The 6,958-nt window shown below is 43.3% G+C and overlaps 1 protein-coding gene across 3 annotated transcripts in view; it reads right to left on the reverse strand.

Moving 5' to 3' along the window:
* The window catches only part of RAF1 (Raf-1 proto-oncogene, serine/threonine kinase), a 76,285-nt gene extending 70,355 nt beyond the window's left edge, over window positions 1–5,930 (reverse strand). For 2 of the 3 annotated variants that reach the window (XM_036267172.1, XM_036267176.1), the window contains exon 1: window positions 5,594–5,930. The gene's annotated coding sequence lies outside the window, so the exon portion shown is untranslated. The remainder of the gene's footprint in view (window positions 1–5,593) is intronic. The other variant, XM_036267177.1, reaches the window with a different exon arrangement.
* Between the last annotated feature and the right edge of the window lie 1,028 nt (window positions 5,931–6,958).

Consider the following 6,958-nt stretch of genomic DNA (forward strand, 5'->3'; position numbering starts at 1 on the left):
CAAGCCTAGGTAAAAGACAGATGCTAAAAGCTGTCTGATGCCAAAAAGGATGCCTCCAAAATACCCATTTTTAAAATAAAAACTCATGAATTTAAAGATATATTAGCATAGTTAAATATTAACTAGCCTGACTCTTCCATCAAAAATGTACAGCCTGGCCAGTGTTGCTCAGGGGATTGAGCGTCATCCTATGGACTGAGAGGTTCGTTTGATTCCCAATCACGGGCACATACCTAGGTTGCAGGTTTGGTCGTGAGGGAGGCAATGTGTCTCTCTTCATTGATGTTTCTTTCTCTCTCCCCCGCCTCCTCCCTCTCTTCCACTGTCTCTAAAAATCAATGGAAAAAAGATCCTCGGGTAAGGATTAATAAAAAAAAAAAGAAGAAATGTACATGGATGGAGAAAAGTAAATACTTTGTCTAAATATGATGGCTAGTATTAAGTAGCTTCAAAGAAATCAGAAAACTTTTGCTTTCCACAGCAGACTGAAAGATAATAAATAGAAAAAAAGAGAGAGGAAAAAAAAACACATCTAAACTAAAACAATAAAGATGTACTTACTCTTGCTACTAAATGACAGTAAATGAAAACCAACAAGTAGAGGAGAAAATGACACTGGTATAATCTAGATAGTCCTCATAAGCAAGTAGACATAGTGGGTTTTGATTGCTATTGATTACCATTGCCTGCTGCTTCCCATTCATTAACCAAAAATGTAAACAATCTCTAAATCACAAAAGTTTTAAAATTCTTAACTAGTTTTAGGATTGTTAATCCCCACCCAGTAAAATCTCTTAGAATTTGGTCTAAAAATAAAACTATGTGTCAAGTGTTCCTCAAGAAAAACTATGTACACTGATTGGAATGTGAAGCAATTAATACACTTTGTGAGTGATCTGCCAAAGAGACTTCAGATAGCCTGGGCCAAAACCAGTAACAAAGAAACAACACCCACTTGACATTTTCCTTGGTTAAAATCAGATCCTAGGAGTAATTTTAGAAGAAAGGCTAACATCTGAAGTTAACTACTAAAATCACTGAGCGCTATATAAGTATTCCAGGAGAAATGAAGGAATAGATGACTCAACCACTGTAAAATTAAAGATGAAAACTTTAATACATAATTAAGGAATTTTTACTTACAGCTTTAAGGCAAGAATAAAATACCCAGCCATTAGTTTCATAAAAATTATAGGCAAGGTTAATGTAGCCCTATACATGAAATACTAACTGAATTTAACACAAATATCTGGTATTGCATTTTGAACCTAGTCTGTTTGTTAAATAGGAATTTTCATCCACCCATACACATACATAAACACACATACACACACAAAATAAGACAACCTAAATCCTACAAACCCATCCTATATGAGCCCAGTGTTCCTTGATTTCCCATTGATTTAGTCAAGGTGAGCAATTCTCAAACTGCAGTCATTTGTTTTGAAGAAATGAGACTTTCATGATCTGCACAATTTAAAAAACAAAACAACCTTTTCAAGTCAAAGCATGATTTTGTGGTTTCACAAACCCCCTACTGTCACATTAGTCCACTGCCTTTCAAAGGCAATATTTAAAATTCTCTTCTGCAAGTCAACATTAAGGCATGCTGTTTGGCTAACAAACTCCTCCCAAGACCAGGATTATTATGTATGGCCTATTATGTTCCTAACATGCAAACAAAAGCACTCTCTCATGTAACATTTTTCTATTTTTAGGCAATAGGTTACCAACAAAGGTTTATCTGAAATTAAAGAGTAATAGAATCACACAGCTACTAACAGACTACTTAAAATAGTAATTTGAAGTTATTAACTATATTTTCCATTTAATAAGCAATCTACTGCTTCTGGAAAAGTAAAATTTAACTTCCAAGAAGTTGTTTAATCTTCAAAGCAAACCACCTACTGTGGATTTTACAAATGGCATGTTTTAAACAAACAAAACAAAAACAACTAGTTTCAGAGTAGTTGTAATACAACACTTGATGTTTAACCATTCCCCATTCCATCTTTTAAATACTGATCATAAATGACCAGCTTGATCTGCTTCTGTTTTCTTCTGCTAAACCAAATCCCATAAAATGGTTTAATGTACTGCACTTAAGCCTTCTACTTTGAAGGCTACTTCTACATTGTTTTTCAAGTATTGACAAGAGTTTAACAAGACTAAGCAATTCCACTATGATTTATACTCATAAACACCACATACCTAAAAGATAAGCTTTTACAACAGAAACAGTAACAGGTTCATTTTCCCGAGTATACAATGTTCAACTGGGTCAAATGCTTCTGTTGCAATTTAAACAGCTTAGTCCTTGAAGTGGTAAGAGTGAAAACAAGCCAAAAGAGGTTTTTTTTCCTAGTTAAATTTTTGGGGATAACATTGGTTATTAATGTTATATAAGTTTCAGGTGTATAATTTTATAATCCATCATCTATATATTCCATTGTGTGCTCACCTCCCGAAGTCTAGTCTCCTTCCATTAACATCAAAAGAATCTTAATGTTCTCCAGTGGTATATAAGCATCACAACCCAAGAGATTTAGGAAATGTTAGCTAAAGTCTGTTGATATGATAATAATCATCACTTTCACATCACATTAATCACAATACAACTATTTTTGGGGAAATCATGTTTATAAAGCTAAAAGCTTTATAACAGAATTGGAATCCATGGAATCAATCCAAAGAAACAGTTTACTGTACAAAACACATTTACTAAACTAAAAATGCTCACTTGCATTCTACACTTTTTCAGATGTTTTACATAACCTGCCAATTTCTATATGACTGGGGAGCATGGTTTTTATTGTCAACAGCCATTTAAAATGTAGTATGAGTACAGTGTACTACATTTATAAAGCCAACATTTTTGTGAGACTTTAGAACAGCGATTTTCAACCTTTTTCATCTCATGGCACACATAAACTAATTACTAAAATTCTGAGGCACACCAAAAAATATATTTTTTGCCTGTCTGACAAAAAATAGGTGTAACTTTGATTCATTCACACCAGCCGGCTATTATTGTGATAGCTATTGTCTTTTACTTTTTTTTTTTTTTTTATCCTCACCCGAAGATATTTTCCCATTTTTTGTTCAGATACAGTGTGAGGGAGAGAGGGAGAAAGGGAGGGAGAAAGGGAGGGAGGGAGGGAGGGAGGAACATCAACGTGAAAGGGACACATTTAGTGGCTGCCTCCTGCAAGACCCAACCAGGGCCAGGGACAACCTCAACCAAGGTACTCGCCCCTGGAGGGAACAGAACCCAGGTCTCTCTAGACTGTAGGCCGACACTCTAACCGCTGAGCCACACCAGCCAGGGCTGTTGTCATTTTTTTAATTTGATAATCTAAGAGATAGTGCCTGGCTCAGTGTGTTGGGCATGGTCCTGTGCACTGAAAGGTAACCAGTTCGAATTCCGGTCAGGGCCAGGTTGTGGGTTCAATCCCCAGTCGAAGTGGTGCAGGTGGCAACAACTAGACATCAAGTGGTGAGCACTCAATAGAATATATAGATGATGTATTATAAAATTGTACACCTGAAACTTATATAACATTAACCAATGTTATCCCCAAAAATTTAACTAGGAAAAAAAAAAAAAAACTCAGGAGAAAAAGTGTAGAATGCAAGTGGGCATTTTTTGTTTAGTAAATGTGTTTTGTACAGTAAACTCACATCAATGTTTCTCTTTCTCTCTCTCTCTCCCTTCCTCTCTAAAAAAATCAATGAAACATATTTTTAAAAAGGGGGAGACAGTGCCCTTGACTAAATATTCAAGTATTGCCTCCCCCCACCCCATTGATTTTAGAGAGGGGAGGGGCAGTGGAAGGGGAGAAGAAGAGGGAGAGGGGGGGGGAGAAGGGGGGGAGGGAGAGAGAAAAGGAGAGACATTGAATACTTGTTCCACTTATCTATGCATTCACTGGCTGATTCCTGTATGTTCCCTGACAGGGGATCTAACAGCAACCTTGGGTATGGGGATGGATGAGGCTCTAACGACCTGAGCTACAGGGCAACCGCAGGTATTGCATGTTTTAAAAATTCTTGAGACACACCAGCATGCCATGGCACACTGGTTGACAGTCGCTGCTTTAGAAGAATCTTCTGCAAGAATCCCTAGGAATATGAGTTCATTTATTCACTGTGTAAAGCACTTCTCAAAAAAGTTCTTAACTGGGTTTAACAAAGTAAATCTTTTCAATTACTATTAGCTTCAACATCATCAAGAGAAGGGGGAAATTCGTTATCAGCAAGAAAAAAGAATATGCTACACATTTAAAATAATCCAAATTAAATAAACTAGTTCACTATCTTCAACAAAGATCCTTCACAATCTAGACAACTTTTCTTTTAGGCCCTCATCTCTCACCACTTCCTTTCAGCACCCCAGACTACTTATTTGCTGCTCCCCAAACTCATCCCAACCCTGGCATATCTCTATACCTTTATACCACCTGGTCCCTCACTTTAGAATGCTCTGCGTTCCTCCTCACCTGGTGAGCACTTATTCATCAGTCCAAAACTCGGAGTAAAAGTCCCCTCCAGTGGACAAGCTTCTTCAACTCCCACAAGGAAAAACTAGTTCCAAAATCCCACACTTGGTAAACCCATCCTTATCAGAGCGCATTGTTTTCACGCCTTGGGGGCTAACGGAGGGCAGACTCCCTCCACTCAGCCACAAAGGACTAGGCAGAAATACTCAATGAACGTGCTCTGAATTAATTCATCCCTACATAGATTAAGTGATACTCTAGAACCCGGTCACGTCTCAAGGAGACATAGGAGATCAAATCATTCTTCCCACCAGAGAATGAATACCAGAGGCACACCCAGAGCCCTGGAAAGAGAACAATGAATGAACACAGCCGCCTCGCCTCCCCTGATGTCCACACTCCTCTCTGGGCATCGCCTAACGCTGCAGAGCCTATGATGCAGCTGCAGAACGGAAACGTCCTGGTGGCTCTCACTCCACACAAAAGACAGCCCTCGATCTTCATTCCAAAGCATCCTGAGGCCAACCGTCAGTACAAGCATCCCAAACCTTTCATTAGTAACCCAGAGAGTCCTGAAACCCAAGGCGAGGTTCCTATGCTTTGTGGTGGGGCAGTGACCCATATCCTCCTCTCGTCCTGAGTTCCTCTCATCTTCCCTAAAAAGGTTGTCACTTGAGTGACGGACCCTGAGAGAAGATACAAGCTCGGGTCTCACACTCCAGGGCCAAAAAAAAAAAAAAAAGGAATAAGCCCATCTGAGCGACAACACAATGCGGGGCAGCTCTAGGCGGATTTTCCCATTGCCAAAATATGAGGAATGTGCACCGGTTACAGGGGTGGCGCTGGCACGTTTCCCCGAAACACAAGGAAATTAGAGTGGAGAAGTGGGAACTCGGCTCGCCGGCCATGACACCGGGCCCCGGGGTCCCCGCCCGCCAGCGCCACCGGGGTGACAGCGGCCCGGCTTGGGCTCTCCACCCACCAGCCGTGGGGCCCCTCCGTCAGCGCCGCCCAGTCCGGACCGCTGGGGAACCGACCCCTTCGGCCCCGCTGCCCGTCTCCCCTGGCATCCAGGCCCCGACCCTGCCGCCTACCTGAAGGAGCCGGGCCGCCTCCGTGCCCCGTCGTCCGGCGGCAGCGTCTGGCCCGCTCCTCCTCCCCGCGCCGGGTGAGGGAGCGGGAGGCGGTCACATTCGGCGCGTCCCCAGCCCAGGGGACGGGGCCCCGGGCAGCCCCCGCATCGTCGCACTCGCGCTCCGCGCCTCAGGGCACACGCCCCAAAGCCCGGCCAGCTGGCCCTCCTTGGGGCCCAAGCAGAGCGGCAGGGAACTCTTCCCGTCTCACGCTCGTTCTCGTCTTACTCCCGCCATCTAAAATGGCGGCCCGAGCGCCCGCGATGAAGAAACTCTCGGGCGGCCCCGGCAAGCGAGACCTCCGCTCGGTGCTCCTCCTCCCGGCCTGCGGCTCCACCAGCTCTGTGCTTCTGCGCTAACCCGCCTGGCGGCCGACTTCAAACTAGGCTCGGGCATCTATCATTCTGGCCTAAATGTAGGCCCCGCCTTCCGGAGAAGGGGTGTGGTCTCGCGATAGAGTTGGTTGCCATTTCCGAAAGGGGCGGGCTGTGGGGCCAATGCTGACCGGCGCTGGCGAGAGGCTGTCGGTAGTTGAAGGGCCAGCGATTGGCTGCCTCCAAGGAGTCTGAGGCCAGAGAAGGGAGGAAGGCCAGCCTGCCAGCATCGCAAAGCCCAGAAGTACCCGAGGATGCTCAGCGGAGAAGATTGTCCAAGCTGGGCGCATCCTCTCTGGAGTCCGACATTTGGGATATTAAATCGCTACTCCGCCACTTACGGATATGTGGGGAACTCCTTAAACTTTTCTGAGCCCCAGTTTTCTGATCTGTAAATTGGTGGTTCCTTTTCCCCAATCAGATTGGCAAAAAGTTTAAAAGACTAATAATACCCAGTCTGGTCCAAAGTAGATGAAAACCTGCTGTGTACTCTTTTTCAATCAGCACTGACAGGAATGGATATCTGGAGGGCAACTGATTATCTATTGACTTTTTTTATTTAGATGCCCTTCCAGCAGTTATACAGCTAGGCACTAATTCTAGAGAAATATGTACAAAAAGGTACGTGCTAAGAAGTTTATTGCCATATTGTTTGCATTAGAGATACACCCAGAAAAATGTGGATTAAATAGGAAACTGATTAAACAGAGCTACCGCCATAGTATGTAAACTCTAGCATCTATTTGTTAAAAAAGAATGAGCTAGCCCTGACCAGTGTGGCACAGTTGGTTGGAGCATCCTCCCTGGGAAGGGTGCAGGTTTGATTCCCCCTCTGGTCACATACCTAGGTTGCAGGTTCCATACCCTGGTCGGGGCCATATAGGAGGCAACCAATCAATGTTTTTCCCTCTCCCCCTCCCCCTTTCCCTTTCTGTAAAACCAATAAAACAGC

Source organism: Molossus molossus, unplaced genomic scaffold (genome assembly GCF_014108415.1).
Source record: "Molossus molossus isolate mMolMol1 unplaced genomic scaffold, mMolMol1.p scaffold_m16_p_18, whole genome shotgun sequence".
Lineage (NCBI taxonomy): Eukaryota > Metazoa > Chordata > Mammalia > Chiroptera > Molossidae > Molossus > Molossus molossus.